Source organism: Toxorhynchites rutilus, chromosome 1 (genome assembly GCF_029784135.1).
Source record: "Toxorhynchites rutilus septentrionalis strain SRP chromosome 1, ASM2978413v1, whole genome shotgun sequence".
NCBI classification, from domain to species: domain Eukaryota; kingdom Metazoa; phylum Arthropoda; class Insecta; order Diptera; family Culicidae; genus Toxorhynchites; species Toxorhynchites rutilus.
Window position 1 is genome coordinate 36,447,026 of NC_073744.1, and position 16,673 is coordinate 36,463,698.

General features: G+C 39.0%; 1 protein-coding gene across 1 annotated transcript in view; it reads right to left on the minus strand.

Moving 5' to 3' along the window:
• LOC129766986 (ETS-like protein pointed) overlaps positions 1–6,955 on the minus strand; it is a 281,564-nt gene extending 274,609 nt beyond the window's left edge. The window contains exon 1 of the mRNA XM_055767589.1: positions 5,565–6,955. The gene's annotated coding sequence lies outside the window, so the exon portion shown is untranslated. The remainder of the gene's footprint in view (positions 1–5,564) is intronic.
• Positions 6,956–16,673: the final 9,718 nt, after the last annotated feature.

Below are 16,673 nucleotides of genomic sequence, written 5' to 3' on the forward strand. Positions count from 1 at the left end.
GTGGTCACTTGCATATATCATGCAAAATGGGATAGATTTATGCGTTTTTTTCGTCCAAATTTGTATAAATCATTATTGAAATAGCATGGACATGCATAAAGTAAGCTTGACCTATTCACCTAGAGTTGAAATTTAAATTTTCTCATACATAAAAAAACGCAGTAAGAAACAAATGTCGTTTCGCATAATGAGGCTTGGTTTATTTGGGATGGCATATTTTTCCTAGGTCAAAACCACAAAAGGGAGCAGAATGTGGTAAGGTATATCAGTTTCAGTAAACAGAAAATTGTAAGTCATTGTCCACCACTGACCACTTTGTCCCCAAACATCAAAGTAATTTTTATGTGAGTTAATAGCTTAGAATGAAAAAAATGCTTGTTAAACTCTCCTAGAATATGTAAACAGTTGTCCAATCGAATTGTTCAAGAAACCAGATTGAATAAACTAAAACCATATTGTTTGATGAAACAGGAGTTTTAATATCACTTATCAACGTACGCAACATTCGATCGATGGTTCTAATTGATTGGAGCGGGGGGTTGTGCTGGGTGTTGTCGAGGAGATCGATTACTCCTTTGAACGTTAATCATTTTCTTCCAGCTAAAAGAAGTGGTATTGTCATCATTCTATTCAAAAGAGGGAATGTCTAAGAGTTATGGAAATTGAAAATTGCTTTTGGAATCACAAAAAAATGGAATATAAACGAGTGCCCGCTCGGAAATCCATACAACAGATCTTCGTTTGGTGGTGTCGAAAGCAGACACGGTTTGCTGAGGAGCGTTGAACGCCAACGAGTTGTCTTTGTCAAGGCAAGTGGAGAAAACGTTTGGATTGAGTTGTCCCTCTCTCAGGGTAGAAAACGAATGAACTGCAAACGTTTAAATCTTTATAGTTCAACAACAACAAGTAGAGGAAGAAATCCATTTAGTTGTGATTGCGAAGTGACATGAGAATGGTCTCGCTAGCTCGCCAAGCACTATACTGTTCTCTCCCAATCCCATTTCTATTCTGCCGCCGGACTTGATGGAGCAGCATTTTTTGGTTAAAGCGGCAGTTTTCCCATCGAAGGGTTACGGAAGCCGCTATCAACCGATGAATTCAATGGTCGGGGATTTGAGAGGGGGTATTATTAACGCTGGGTATTTCCGAGGAGGAATCGATTCCTCCTTTGAGCGTTAATAAATCTTCTCCGGCTAAACGAAATGGTGCACTTTATTCGAAAGATGAAATGTCTAACATCTATATGCGTGTTACTTATTGATTGCCAAGTCAACGTTAGTCCTACGTCTACCTTGCGGTTATATCACAGATATGGCCCACTTCTAGTTTTTTCCTAAGATAAACAATTGAAAATTATTAATATCAAGCACTACCTAAACGCACTAACTTCCACAATTTGAGATTCGCCTGATTTTCACTACTCGCTTGCATTTGTGCATATCGGAATGAATGTGTTTCCCTAACACGGACTTCAAAACCAAGAAGACTGGGGAAATTGTCATTGCAAATACAGGTTGGACCCGATAATATGAGATTCGATTATATAAAATTTTGGATTCGATTATTTGAAAAACATATTTTTTTTTTCATTTTTCAAATATGACTTATTTCAAGAAAAAAATGTTAGCTTTCAACGTTAAGGTGAAATATAAGTAGCTCTAATATGCAAAGTGGGGTAAAAATGGAGATTTTTGAAGTTTTTACTTGAATTTTTACCAGGAATTGCTTATATCGATATAGATGCGAAATAAAGATAGATAGAAGTTGGGTGTCAAGGAACAAAATGTAGAGCGATTAGAAAGCTTTAATTTATTGATAGAAACAATCAAGTTCAATATGAATTTTTCGGATAAAATTAATAATAACGCATTAAAAATTACAAACTTTGAATTTTTTTCTGTACTACCACTTTAGTACGGAAGCTTAAACCACCTCCTTCAATTCCGCCTTTTAATCCTGCAGACGCTGAATTCTTGTTTCAAGTCTCCTCCAAAACCAGGACATTATTTTTATGCTTCAACTGTAAATGGTTCAGCATATTCGATGAATTTCGACAAAACACCATGACGGTTAAACAAATTTTGCACTGTATTTTTTGAAGAAATGGTTCCCTTTTGACGTAGAACTACGTCTTTCATTAAGGGTGTCAAATCAGAAATCAGGTCACGTTTTTATGAAATAAAGTTAAGGTTAATAACTATTTTTGTCGCGAACGGATTTTGACGATTTACATACTAAACGAATCGGAAATTCCGTAAGATTTGTTTAATATGCTATACATTAGAATCCCCTGGTTTGAAGATGGTTAAAATTCATGAAAACTTCAAGCGTTTCCATTTCCCATACATTTGTTTTGTCCATTTGTGTGCTTTCCCGAACAGAGCTGTCAATAACGAGCAACTTATCGACGACCAACGGAGGGGAAATCGTAGGATTTAAAGTCTCCGTGAACAAAAGGAAAAGTAGAAGAATGAAGGGGAATACTTGCCTAGAGTATAAACAGTGGATCTCGCTACGGTAATACTTCCAAGTAGGCGATTTCGGCGCGTCGGTCGAAAACGTAAACGCCGTTACCCAGGCAGCAACTAAAATCAAGCTCCCCCCGCTGGTGGTGAAGGCGGTCGCTCTTGACAAACTCATCAGCGAATTCGCATCGATGGATGTTACAGCAGAGAACAAGCTATGTGGCATAATTAAGGCCCTGATTCTCAAATACACTTCACGGTGGAAACGAATTAAACGGCACGCCATTGAACTACGTTTTACGAATTAGTGAAGTGTCGAAGATAATGATGAGTTTTCAGGCAGAATGAGCACTTTTCAAATAAAAAATCATTAATGAAAATTAACTTCTTCGTATCAAACTGGTATTCAATGTGAGTGGAAAACTTTTTTTTCTTCATGTGGTATAATAATCTCATACAAAAATTTCATTTGATATTATAATGATAAGTTTAGTGGGAAACGTATCTCGCATCCAGATGTCGACACAGTACCGTTGTCATCGCGATTACGTTTCATTCCGTTTCCACCGTGAAGTGTATTCGTAGTGTATTCGAGAATCAGGCCCTAAGTCTTTTTCCAAGCTGTTTACATTGTTTTTTTTCCGTCATCATAAGGGCTTCGTTGGTGTCTTTGAGAATGCATTAATGCATCAAACTGAAGATATGGCGAAGCAGGCGGTAAGGTTGAGCGACAAAAAATTAGTTGGGGAATACCAAGCATCTTGAATGTCTTACTGGAATGTTATAAGTTATTTGAGTTCGCGTGCGAATCGCAAAACTGTCTTCGTCTAGGATTGCATTTGCGCTAATATTGATCATAATGAACCATTGCTACTGTTTCCGAGGTTGTTATTTCGCTTGTTTAGTCACCAAGGAAGTGAATGTCGTTCTGGAATTTTGTATGTGATTAGGTTTCGCTTGCCAGTAGCAAACTAAGGGTGACAGCTGCGCTTCTCTTAGGTATGAGAAAGTAATGCAACTTTTTTCGAGGCCAGTGATATTAACATAAGCGTTTCTTTTGAGAATAGCGCAAAATGATGAGAAGTGTTTATATTCCTAGTAGTTTCAAGCCACCAAAGTATGGCGACTTATATAAAATAACAGTGTAGTTCGACGTCAACAATACGGTCGTATCTTGGACACAACCTCCTATAATTTTTTTCATAATGCGAAAAATATGATTTGGAAATCTGTAATTAGCTTCTGTATATCCTCTTTCAACGTTATTCGTTGACACATTCAATTTTGTACCATTTGAGTAACTGACTGGTATGCCTGGTATGTGAACCTCCTATCTTCCTGGCTACTAACACAATCAAAGTTCAACACAACCAAAACCCGTGAATGTTCCCACCTTCTATTTTTCATCTCGCTATAGTATGACCCGATGCGATAAGTACAACACAAGATATGTTTAAGTGTTGCCATATATTGACAATATACGACATTTCTTTTTCTCCAACCCAATACAGGTAAACTTCGATATAACGTACATTTCACCTTCAAAATTGCACGTTGTATCGAATTGTACGTTATATCGAAGCATAATAAAGTACTCACAAACGTAGTCTATAATACATTATTGTGTTGCTGTTTTAGTAAAGTTAATGAATAACTTCAATCAGAAAACGAAGCCAGTCTTTCTCATGATGCTTCCCTTCGTACTGTTGATTAAAACTTGATTCATTTAGAATCCGGAATCACAAAACCAGTTGTATTTCGGTATTGATTGAAGGTACAAAACTTGTTTTAGCATCACAATACAGATAATTCATTGTTCTATCAGAAAAAAAAAATATTGAAAAAAAATCTATTACATTTTGGAAATGTGTACGTTATATCGAGGTAAAATGTACGTTATATCGAGTGACGTTATATCGAAGGTACGTTATAACGAGGGTACGTTATATCGAAGTTTCCCTGTATATTTATAACCGTACTTAATATCATAAAAATTAGGAAAAATTCAACAAGTCTTCCACTGGTGATACGCTTTCCTCATTTGTTGAGTCATCCAAAGCATGGACGATGAATTCAGTGAAAATTTGAATATTGATTTCTCTGCAATTGACGGTAGTGATCCTGTAGGTTTTTCGGAAAAAATATAAACGATCAAAAGGTTAGATGAAATACTAGCATTTCCGCTTATGCGGGGATTTATACCATGCTTATTAATTCTTTTACATATCCGGTCTTCGCCCGAAGGAAGATGTACTCTGTTTCTGGTGGGATTTGGATTGGATTCTGTATTATGTGTTACTACCAAGCAACCTGTTTCTCACATGTATGGCTCGCAGCAGTTTCCGACGAGGAAGCAAACATGTTCTGGGAGGACAGAATATTTAAGCTGCGTGAAAGATGCCGAAAGATTGTGAAACAGAACTATGGATATAAAATTAAATTATAATGCTTTGATTGAAAATTATGTTTGTGTTTTCCCAAAAATCGACATTAACTTTTCGGACAACTCATTATGAGCTATCCTGATTTATCCTGATTTTTATTTTCATTCTTCCTGGTTTTTAAAAATTATAGTTGCAACCCTGGATATAACCTACCTTATTTTTGTTTTCCGCGGGTGACTTTTATCGAATACACCCTTTACTCAAAAACAAAACAAAATAGTAGGAACACGCAGCGAGCGCTTCGTGTGCCCTGGGGGAGAGATTCATTTTCATTGATAAAATAATACAGGTTCCCTCACGCTCTGGACTGTTTGATGATGATGGCCGGGTCCAATAACAACAACCGCACCATCGACAACGCACAGAGACCCACAGCACAGCCATAATGAAGAAGAAAAGATGGGGGGAAACAAAAATTGCGTGACAATGATGGCTTACTACCAGGGGTTACGATGCTTCCCACGGAGGGATGCCCTATAGGTGCCAATTTGCGCTCGCTCGGTCGGCCTTGAGAGTTTCCTTTCGACGGTGCAGCGATAATTGTGCGCGAACGGAAATTGATAAGGATTAATCTTATTTCTCAGCCGACTTATTCCGTACAACTGCAGATGCTGATGCTGTCAATTTATGTGTGGCATGATGTGCACCGACTTACCCCCAAGATAAAGCTGGCTGCTCGCTTGTCGAAGCTTCCAAATGGTTGCTTCGGGGCCAAATCGCAGGAATTGTTGCTATCCAGTCGCTAACCGCTCTGTGGTTTTTAAAATCGGTGTTGTTTTGAAACGGCACAAAAAACGTGACTCCACCTTACTTTTCGCTTTTGACAATGTTTACACACAAGCAGCTTCACTCAGCGGTAACGAATTAATTGCATTGCACATTCGCTTTTGCGCTAACCGCTCATCTGGTAGCAATGCAATGTTTCCAAGCCCAAGCAGGGGGGAACAAACCGCCGCATGCATCAAGGTATAGAGGCACCTCTGCCAAATCTGCCAAATCCGCTGATTTAGGTAAATGATTCTAATTTTATAACCGCTCTCTTATTCGCACTTCTTTTCGCCTACTACTAAGCGCGTTGATCAGACGGCGCGGATGGACGCGTGTTGCGCACCACTACACGCGCGATTTCGTCGTCTAAACACCACACAGCATTCACAGCATTCGTCGCCTGCTTAGGGTCGACGTGTGCGCGCACATATGCACAACAAAATGAAAAAACGCGAGTACGATTTTTATGAATGAATCAAACGACTCGTCGTCGTCGTCGTCGTTGTCTTCTCACTTTTCATCGGCTTATTTATAAAACACTCCCGACTCGCGCCGCCTCCTTCGTCTTCTCCACGTCGCGACCAAAAGACGCGTTTTTTCTCCGTATCAATCGTTTACTTTTTCGTGTTTTGCCTTTTCAGAGCTTTTTCACAGGAACAGTGACTATAAAACAACACTCTCAAAACAATGCTTCGCTGTAATTCGGCAGAATGGGACCCGAATGTGCAAGCGGTGTGTGGATAGGTGGACCCACCAGATGAAGAATCATTTGCTATCGCCTCCGCAAAAAAAAATATACCGCCGAAAGATTGCAACATTTGTGTTACTCGAATTTGGCCGGAACGAAATGATAACTCCCATCACATCACTGACGCTGCTGTGTTATTCAAATTGCTAGCTGAACTTGTACCAACTAAACATTCGATACCCTTATCACCAGCTTCTCACTCAACAAAACAAGCACTACTCATTCATCGGTCTGTCACTGATAACGGCTGACTGACCCCGTCCGTGTCCACTCGCGTACACTATTCAGCTGATATCGTCCCCCCTACAAAACAACAACAAACAACCCGGAACGGAGGATGATCTTCAGCTCCTTGCGCGTCCGCTGGTGTCCTTCTCACTTTCCGCTAAACCGAGTACATGTGATGGAAAAGAGTCCTTGCTGGTGAACGCGAAACCAAAAAAAAATCGTCATCGGGCGAGACTCTCACTTCTACCACAGTTCTCTTCTTCTGCTCAGAACGGCTCAACACAAACTGAGGATCGTGATTGTCTGTCGGAATGTGTAAGTGCTGTATCGGCCGCGCAGCGAAGCCAAGAGCTGAATCAACAGAAAGTAATAGTCGGGCGAGACACACTCACTCACCCACACACTCAGTCCCAGCGAGTCAGTCAGTCAGTCAGTCAGTGCTTCGAGTAGGCTTAGCAACAAGCTTAAGCCACACCAACACTAGCGCAGTGGTGCCGCTTCGCGGTCGAATGTAAATAGAAGGATCATGGGAGGAAGCCAAAAAAAAACTCAAAACCACTGGGAAGTGGAGGTGGCGACGAAAGGCAGGGTACTTGATTTTATGAATGAAATTACCCACACTACCGCAAGCACACTCACACGCACCGGTCACTTCCACATGCACCACAGCCGAGAGAACAGCATTGCTGCTGCTTCTGCTTTGACACAAGGCTCTTCTCGGAAGAATTGGTTTGCGTTTACTTCTTCCGTAGAACCGAAGCGAGTGGAGACGCGCGTGTGGCGATGATGGTGATGATGATCGCAGCAAGCAGAGCAGCGTTCTGAGATCGGATAGAAAGGAATAGTAAACAGAGGATCACTAACGACGCCAGGGGAATCCTAAGGAAGCCGCAGTGGAATGCAGTTGTCAGGTTAGTTTTTGGTTCGCAGAAGTGGAATCATTATAAAACAAATGATTTTGACGTAGGATTCGTCTTCCGGGAACATTTTGGGGTACAAATTGAAAATCGAAAATCGAGCACATCGTGAAAACTGTCCAATTTCAAACGCTCATTGCTCAGTTATTCATTGGTGGATTGATGAGATTTTTGCGTCAACCGATTTTGGCACTCCATAACAATTTTTTACATTGAATAAAATAATATATGTCATGAAACTAACTATCGAACAATTTTAAAATCTCAACCCCTATCCTAACGGAAATATCCACTTCTGATTGGTCGAAAATGACGACACATGCGGTGGCTCATGTACCTACAATTATTGGTCAGTTATTTCCTGATGGAATTACGAGATATTTGCTTCAATCGATCTGAGCACTTCATAACAATTCATCACAATGAATAAAATAATATACTATATGAAACTAACTATCAAACAATCGAAAAATCTCCAAACGGAAATACCTCGATCTGATAGGTCGAAATTGAAGATACGCAGAAATCGGCATTGCAAATACATCAAAGTAGAGGGAACTTTTGTTCCCACCAAAGTATGTTCCCTAACAGAGACGTCTAAACCAAGCTGCCTAGGGGAAATCGACATAGCAAACACATGGAAGTAGGTGGTAGTGATGTCTAAATTTTTCATTTATTCGATTATCGATTAATTATTGGGCATTTTTCAATATTCGATTCATTCGAATAATCGTCTTTCAATATTCGATTAATCGAGCGAATATTTTTTTCCTGTAATAATCACGTATCATATTGTCATTCTGGTCGCGTGGTCTATCAGGTTGTCGATGTTCCATTATTGGATAAAAAAAATTATATAGTCCAATTCGTAACCTAAAAATGCATTAATCCTGAGAAAAATGCCTTCTCTCATTAATCGCGATTACAGTGAGAATTATTCGATGTATTCATATTTTGATTTTAAATTATTCGATATAAAATTACTCGATTATAATTTCAGGTATTCAATTATTTGAATTAATCGAACGATTAACCGACGTCTCTAGTAGGGGGACCTTTTTCCCCAACGACATGTATTCCCTAACAGAGATTTCTAATTCAAGGTGTCTGGGGGAAATCAGCATGTAAGCAAGAAGAACAAGAAGAAGAAGTATGTAAATACCCTCGTGGTCGATAGTTTAACTAACGACGCGCACAAATGGACAGTGCTCACTGTAACTAGCGTGGGCATTGCTGATTGCATACATACTGGCGAATATATTGGGAGCTATGAACGATTGTTTTCGTTCCAATGAGAGTATTTTGATGGATTGGTTGAAGAATGATATTTCAATGAACTGAATAGAATGTATGCTTGATCAAATATAAATAAAATTTAAATTTGGGACTTTGATATTTTATCAATGACCGATCATGCATTGCAAAACTTTTTGCACAACTAAGGTTGCCAACTATAATTTGAAAAAATCAGGAAGAATGAAAATAAAAATCACGACAAATCTCATATTGGATAGCTCATATTGGGTTGTCCGAAAAGTTAATGTAATTTTTGGGAAAACAAAAACAGAATTTCCAATCAAAGCATTATAATTTAATTTTATATCCATGGTTCTGTTTCACAATCTTTCGCCATCTTTCATACAGCTACAATTTACCCCGCTTAATATGGCAGAAAGATGAAGACGTTAACGGATTGCTGCCAACGAATGCTTCATCTGAACAGGAAACTATGCTAGTCGAATCGATGGTTGCCACCGGTCTCCTTCAAATCAACAGCTTATCAAACGCAAACGGCCGCCTTCTAGACCTGGCATTCGTCAGCGATCCTAGCGCAGTTGAACTAATCGTGCCTCCATCTGCCCTACTTAGAATTGATAGTCACCACATGCCGTTTGTTCTTCGTATTGATGTCAATGACAACTTCCTGCTACCTCCTGGGAACACAATTGAAACCGACGACTTTGATTTTCGACGCTGCAACTTTGCAGAACTTAATAGAGCTGTACCTACTATCGACTGGGCTTCGTTGTTTCTCGGTAAGGATACCGACGAGACGGTACGTATATTCTATGACTCTCTGAATGCAGTTTTGAATGAGCATGTCCCAGGTAGGCGATTCACGAGACACTTCTACAAGCACGCTTGGTGGTCATCCGAGCTGCAGCACCTTCGTAACGCTGTCCGCAAATCCCGTAAACGTTATTTTAAAGAACGAACGGATGCAAATCGTCACAATCTTCGCATAATTGAGACTCAGTATCACGAAGTTCAAACCGCATCATTTCAAAATTACATCGCCCACCTGGAGACGACTGCGAAGCGAAACCCCTCCTATTTTTGGACGTTTATTCGCAATCGGAAGCACTCAAATCAATTCCCAGCCGAGATGACTTTCAACGGTAATAGTGCTGATTCCCCGGTAGGAATAGCAAATCTGTTCGCAGATCACTTCGAAAAGGTACACAGCACCATCTCACCAGCATTCTCGCCTGACAGTCTCAGGAATTGTCCCGTCTTCGATTTGAATTTGCCGCTGTTTGAAATATCACAACACGATGTCTCATCTGCCTTGAGTAAATTGGACGTGTCTAAAGGTTCTGGAACTGATAAACTTCCGCCACTGTTCCTGAAAGAATGCGCCACGTCTCTGCAGATACCATTGACAATAATTTTCAATAAGTCTCAACGTCACAGCACTTTTCCGCATCAATGGAAAACAGCTTCAATTTGTCCGATCTTCAAATCAGACTCCAATCACGCCGTTGAAAATTACCGAGGCATTTCCATTCTATGTTGCGTGGCAAAAGTATTCGAAAGACTAGTTCATAACATTTTATATACCGCATGTCAACCGATGATATCTGAATATCAACATGGCTTCGTCAGTAAACGATCGACAACAACTAATCTGATGACGTTCACTAACTTTTTATCAACGGAAATCGAGCTCAGACACCAGGTAGATGTAATTTACTTCGATTTTTCGAAAGCGTTCGACAAGGTTCCCCACGAACTTGCAGTAGCGAAGCTTAGTCACCTAGGTTTTCCGTATTGGATGTGTGAGTGGTTGCGTTCGTACCTATCTGGACGGTGGGCGTATGCAAACATCAATGGCTCTCACTCTCGATATTTTCCCATCACATCAGGGGTACCACAGGGAAGTGTTCTTGGGCCGCTTATCTTCGTTTTGTTCATAAACGACCTGAGCTTTCGACTGAATGCTGGAAAACTGCTCTATGCCGACGATCTGAAAATTTATAGATCAATAACATCTCATCTGGACTGTTGCGCGCTTCAGGCTGACGTAGAGGAGCTACGGCGGTGGTGTGAGGATAACGGAATGGAATTGAATATCAAAAAATGCAAAACAGTGTCGTTCACCCGCCGGCAGTCTCGAATTGAATTTCGTTATTCAGTCGGGCCTGAAACACTAGAGTGTGTTGATTCCATTCGCGACCTTGGAGTCGTCCTAGATAACAAACTAAGGTTCAATGAGCGTATCTGCGTCACTACCGCTAAAGCGTTTGCTGCCCTTGGATTTGTTCGTCGGTGCACCAATAACTTCAGAGATGTCTACGCAATCAAATCGCTATACTGCTCATTAGTACGTAGCATTTTGGAGTATGCTGTCTGCGTGTGGTCTCCGTTTCACATCACCCAAATCACACGAATGGAGAGAGTACAGCGTAGTTTCATTAGATATGCTCTCCGACAACTGCCTTGGATAGATCCAGACCATCTCCCCGACTACTTGAGCCGCTGCAGACTGATCGCGTTGGAATCGTTAGCTTCTAGACGTGCCAACATTCAAAAAATATTTGTGTTTGATCTGTTAAATGGAAATTTTGATTGTCCATCCTTATTATATAATGTATCATTCTATGTACCATTTCGACAACTACGTGAGCGAGATCTATTGTTTATCAATCGCCATAGGACTTACTACGGATTCCATAACCCCTTAGAGAATTGTTTCCGTGAATTCAATAGTGCTTGTGCTGTGTTCGATTTTAACGTGTCCAAAACTATCTTTAAAAATAGGATTAAGAATTTAATATAAGGATTCAGTCTGAGGAATTATAAACAATTCGAGACGGTGATAAATAAATAAATAAATAAATAAATAAATTAATTAAATATTCTATCCTCCCGGAGCATGTTTGCTTCCACGTCAAAAACTGCTGCGAGCCATATATGTGAGAAACAGGTTGCTTGGTAGTGGCTCATAATACAGAATCCATTCCAAATCCCACCAGAAACAGAGTATATCTTTCTGCGGGCGAAGACCGGATATGTGAAAGAATTAATAAGCATGGTATAAATCCTCGCATAAGCGGAAATGCTATTTGACTATTATTTGACTTTTTGATCGTTTATATTTTTTCCGCGAAAAACCTACAGTCAATTGCAGAGAAATCAATATTCAAATTTTCACTGAATTCATCATCCATGCTTTGGAATAAATCTTTACTCAACAAATGAGGAAAGCATAACAGCAGTGGAAGACTTTTTGAATTTTTCCTAATTTATATATATATATATATATTTTATATATATATATATATATATATATATATATATATATATATATATATATATAAAATATATATATATAAATTAGGAAAAAATCAACAAGTCTTCCACTGCTGTATATATATATATATATATATATATATATATATATATATATATATATATATATATATATATATATATATATCTACATGGAATGGCTGTGTATGTAGTGAAAAAATATAGTAAAGAGTTTGGCTCCTCTAAACCTATGTAAATTAGCCTGTAAAAATAACCGAATTAGAAAAAATCAAACCTGTCGGTACATGGTTAGGTTACCTTAAATATTTTAGTCGAACTTTTTCCATGTTCGATGTTTGACATTGTTTGCCGCTGTTGATAATTGAAAAGTAGCAAACAAAATAGTGTACAACAGTGTACAAATTCAACAAACCTCCGAACAAACAGTGTACGGCCACCTTAATTGATATTAATTAAAGATTCCCGTCCAAACGAACACTTCTTGGCGCGGAACCAGCATTGTACCATTTGCGATAATGAAGGTAATCAAGTAGCGAAAAAAACAAGTTTCGAATAATACGCACATAAGTTATATGCTAAAAAGTACCAAATTCGTCGAGTCTTCTCGCACATATTTCTTGATATTTAGGACTCTAATGCTTTCCTTCTGCTCTTAGGCCTCATATACGAATCCATCAAAACAATAGGCTGTGGCTAATCTGCTTATCAAAGTAGGCAGCAAGAAAAGAGACACCGCGAATAAGAATACAGCAGCAACACGCGGATCGTTATGCACAGAACTGTTGAGTACGAAGCGACCAGATACAAAGATCACATGTTGCGCGAGCATTAAAAAAAAAGGCACAAAAACGGATCAAAGCTTTCGATTTTTATTCCAAATGCTCTCGTCAGGCTAGCGCTCGATTGATGCAAATACACTAGTAGACAATATATGATCTGCTCCGGCCCGCAGAAACGTTTGTAATGGTGAACTCATCTTTATTCTGATTCTGGTTGAACTCCGTTTTGGTTTTTTTTGTGTGTTCTTCTCTTGGATCAAAAAAGGTCCTAACAAAAAAACTGAACTGAGGGAGAAAGAGGTTGGAATATTTTTTTTACTTTCTTATGTACTTCACGCCAGCAAATTTGGTTCATACTTTTTGTTCATTTGAATTTGACGCTTCAACGTGCCTCTCGAAAAGTTGTGCTCGGAAAAGACAGATTTTCGTGATTGAGCTTACATTAGGTCAAGTATTTCGGTGGCTTTTCACTGCTTCTAAAACGAACCTATTTTTTTGGTGATTTCAACACTGTTATTAGACAGGCTTATTTTATGATAGACTTTAGAGACAAGTTTTTATTTTACTCATAGAATTTCTGCATTACACGAGAATTAACCGAGCAAACGAAACCAAATTTGGCATGTGAAGGTTTTAGGGTACAATAAATGTTTTTACGGTGGTTAGATACTCCTCCCCCTCTCTTAGGGGGGGCTGACATACAAATGAAACACAAATTTCTGCATTACTCGAGAATTAATCAAGCAAATGAAACTAAATTAGGCATATGAAGGTTTATCTAAGGGTGCAATAAATGTTATTCCACACCCCTCTGTAAGGGAGGGGGGATCTGCCATACAAATGAAACACAAATTTCTACATTACTTGAGAATTAATCAAGCAAATGTAATCAATTAAGCATATTGAGGTTTTAGGGTGCAATAAATGTTTCTATGGTGGTTAGACACTCCACCTCCCTCCTAAGGCGGGGGGGGGGCTGCCATACAAATGAAACACAAATTACTGCATAACTCGAGAACTAATCAAGCACATTGCGCCATATTTGGCATGTGGAGGTTTTAGGGGGCACGAAACGTTTCTATGGTGGTTCGACACATCTACCTCCAAATGCAGCCGAATTTGGGATGTCAGGGTTTTCGGGTTTTGATGGTATGACACCCCTTTCTCCTCTGGAAAGGAGAGGGGGTCTCATAAAAATAATGCTCATATTTCAACCAAACATTACAATTGAAAATTTTCGGAAAACTTTTCGACTACTACCCGTAATAAACGAAATGAAAGAAAAAAGTTGAAATGATATAATTCTAGCGCTCAGAAAAAACCCTAACATTCGGCGAGAAATAAAATCGAATTATAATTAAGTTTAGAGATGTTAAGAAGTGAAAAATGCTGAAATTTTAATAAGTTTAAAAATGTTAACACGTTGAGCCCAGCGTCAGTCCCTATGGGCCGACGTTGAGCTTTTTGCTAGGAAATCACTGAATGACTGGGACTGACAGTTACAAGATAAGAAAATAAAAATATATGGTTTGTTTTCGGATGTTTTACAAAATGTGACTACTTTCTAGTCGAATGTCGGACTGTTTTCTATCCATACAATAAGTACCTTTGGGAGCTGAGACCGACGCTGATATTGTGGAAACGCAGCAAGAACAATTCGAGGCTCAACGTGTTTAAATTCGAATGAAAAATTATACATAATGTTACATAATTACAATGATTACAATGATTATATAATTACAGTGATTATGAGGCGATTATGACCCGTAATTAGACATATCATCAAAATGGCCGTACACTGTTTGTTCAGAGGTCAAATATTTGACACTTTTTGACAGATAAAGTTTGGTTTAATATTTGTACAAACACTATTTTGTTTGCCACTTTTCAATTATCGACAGTGCCAAACAATGTCAAACATCAAACATGGAAAAAATTGACTGAAATATTTAAAGACCAAAAAAATATTTTAGGCATCCAATAATTGAATATTTGCTTGTCGTGTTTTGTATCGAATATATTTTATCAGTACACGCTGATCAAATTATATTTGTCAAAAAGAGTCAATATTTGGTTTCGGTCGAACAATGTATGAGCACCCTAATAAACACAACACAATGTAAAAAACAAGTTAAAACAGGAAAATCGTTGAAAATGTAACAAATATCCATTAAAAAAGTGTCCAAGATACAGTAAGTTATATCTAATTGGACATACCTGTAATGCGATAGGGACGAATGACCTTTGGAATGATGTCCCTTAAAAAACAAGAATCGAACCGAACCAAACTGTAATGCGACACGATTAATAGGACATTGTTGTAAACATCGAGGTTGGGACCCAAATTAAGATCCCAGATCGAATGTCGCCGCTACACGTCGACACTGTACCACTGTCATCGCACATGTCCAATTACAGATCACAATCGCCTTCAATACGACACTGAGTGGTGCCCCTTTATGTCGAATAACAGGTAACTTACTGTAATAAACTCTTTACGTGCGTCGTTTCGGGATACAGTAATTTACGCTCAAAGTGCGATTCACATACAACATCCATGTCACGTTCACGTCCTGTCACGTCACGTTACATCAGTTTTTCTACCATGCAATTCTTATGAAAACATTCACATACACCGGCGACGTAACGACCCGTCAGCATACGTTCAACGAAAACGACCGGCAGGATTTGTAGTAATTCTGAGCAAGAATCATCCGCAGCTAGGCGAGAAAAATAACGGTCGGGACTACGTGGTCGAAGTATCATTTTCATTGAATTTTTATTAATTTGGAACTGATTTTGGGCATGTTGATTCGAAACAGTGCTTTGCAATTCAAAACTGTTGTAGGTGGCGACACAATGAGTAACAATTTTATATGATAATAAATTGTATTTTTCTCAAAAAAAGCATCAACCGAAAATCTAAATTGAAGGTACAGCAAATGAAACATTTTTTTCAGTGGCATTTGATTACTTTTTCTATCAACAACTCAATTTTTATTTTTGTTCGATGAGTTCGGTTGTGAAAATATTTATAGATAAATCGTCTGGCAACCATTGCTTGCGTTCACTCGAGGCAAAACACTCCACACACAGTTTCGCCGCATTGAAATCGCGTTCGCATCGCGCCAATGCGGTGCGGCGCGATGCGATGCGGAGCGATTAATTGGAGCTCATCGCGTGCTATGACATACTGATCGCTTTAGATCGCGCGTTTTTTGATGTTTCATTCCACTCCATTCTGAACATGGTAAATGGAAAGTCCTTAACGTTACGTTTTCATTATATGCATTATGTAAATTAGAATAAAGTTATATAATTCATCGAACAAAACGGAAACAATAATTTAACAGATCAATCTTTATTTTCGTTGTCGTAGTATAGAAAAAAACGTTACTACGGAGGAATTTTCGGCATTAATTAATCCGCGCATGTCGATGGTCAGAAATCAACTCTGTATTCCAAGGAGCTGGAATTGGCAGGTGGTTCGTTTTCGACAGTATGAGGATAAGGCATGGAAGATGCGAGAGGGGATGAAAAATGACAGCGACTATTTTTGTTTATAAACAAACCAGGTCCAATTTTTATGCTACATAGCGTTTTCTGCACACCAACAATTACCTACGCTGGACCGGTTTCAAACGAACTAGCTGTTGTGTCGCGCACGATCAGGTGAGTCTCCAGCTGAAGCAGCAGTCGTCGGGAAACGACATGCCTGGATATCCAAACCGTACCGTTGCGCTCACTCAATCGTAATGGGTCGTCAACGA